Source organism: Salvelinus fontinalis, unplaced genomic scaffold (assembly GCF_029448725.1).
Source record: "Salvelinus fontinalis isolate EN_2023a unplaced genomic scaffold, ASM2944872v1 scaffold_0002, whole genome shotgun sequence".
Classification (NCBI taxonomy): domain Eukaryota; kingdom Metazoa; phylum Chordata; class Actinopteri; order Salmoniformes; family Salmonidae; genus Salvelinus; species Salvelinus fontinalis.
The window spans coordinates 66,430-67,693 of record NW_026600211.1 but is presented as its reverse complement, the minus strand read 5'-3'; the positions used below and the strand labels follow the sequence as shown (position 1 = coordinate 67,693).

Here is a 1,264-nt window from a genome sequence, read left to right as displayed (position 1 = left end):
ACAAGGAGAGATACACTAGTCACACATACAGCACACCTCAAGTTTACATACATATCTTACTTCTTATGTTAGGATTAGGGGAGGGAAAGCTGATCCAAGATCTGTTCCTGCAGGCAACATGTACCTGGCGCCCACTATCTAGCTGAGGAGGAGGAGCTACCTTGGAGAGATAGTTTTCATTGGTGGATCTGTAGGTGTGTAGCCAGTTGGAGGCATGAATTGGCTGGTCAAAGCGGGAGGTGTGGTAGGAGGAGGGCAGCAGTTCCTTACAGTTCTTCACCCACAGGTGGGCTATAGAGAGGAGATAATTATCACAATCATTATTATCATCATTATTTTGTGTGTCTGTGTGTATGCCATGTTGGGGTGTGTGTGTGTTACTCACCATCTGGTATGTGTAGTACTAGCCATCCCTGTGTGGAGCAGTAGTGGACAGTATGACAGAGAGACATGGTCTTCCCACTGCCCTTCACCCCATCTACACAACCAGTCAAGGTCAACACCAACATAATTCAACACAACACAGGTAGACAACACTGGTCATAGAGAGGTACGGGGATGACTGTGTGTAAATTAAATGTGTAAAGGTACATTGAGGTGTGATCAGGTGTATTAGGTAGGGTAGGATACAGAGTAGGTAGCGCAGGGTGGGCTTGCTGTAGTCGGCTCTCTTCAGGTGAGATATCAGCTCCAGAGCTGGCTGCCTCACCATCACACAGCCCTCGTTAAACGTCTTCACCTGGACACGGTTACAGACAGTCAGTGTGTGTGTTACAGTACGACTAACACATTTTAGACATGGACAGGTTAAGGTGTGTATACTGTATGATCCAAAACACATTATTTAGCCCAGGTTTAGGTGTGATTACTGCATGTTACCTGACATAGTATTTAGCCCAGGTCTTGTGCTCCTTGCTCCCAGGTTAACCAATATTTAACCAGGTTAGTCTTGTTTTAAGGGAAGACCTGGACTCGAGAGACCTGGACACAAGGCCCGAGAGAGACCTGGACACAAGGCCCGAGAGAGACCTGGACACAAGGCCCGAGAGAGACCTGGGCACATCCCCCCCCCCCCCACTGCTGCAGCGAGCCCAGGCCCTGTCGCCCTGCCCCCTGTCTCTGCTGGCCAATTCCTGGAGTGCACCTGCATGGTTGCGGACCCAAAGTGCTCTCACTGGGAAGGTGTCTCTGAAGGATTAAATAAAATAAATTGTATGGTGTGAACCCAGTGGAAAATGTAATACTACTCCTGCATGCCATCCGA

The 1,264-nt window shown here is 48.7% G+C and overlaps 1 long non-coding RNA gene across 1 annotated transcript; it reads right to left on the bottom strand.

Annotated features, from left to right (window-relative positions):
- Nucleotides 1-239: 239 nt before the first annotated feature.
- Nucleotides 240-757, bottom strand: LOC129841901 (uncharacterized). Its single transcript, XR_008757428.1, has 3 exons — nucleotides 631-757; nucleotides 386-478; nucleotides 240-291 (listed from the first exon to the last, which is right to left on the bottom strand). It is a non-coding gene; the product is annotated as an uncharacterized LOC129841901 (long non-coding RNA).
- Between the last annotated feature and the right edge of the window lie 507 nt (nucleotides 758-1,264).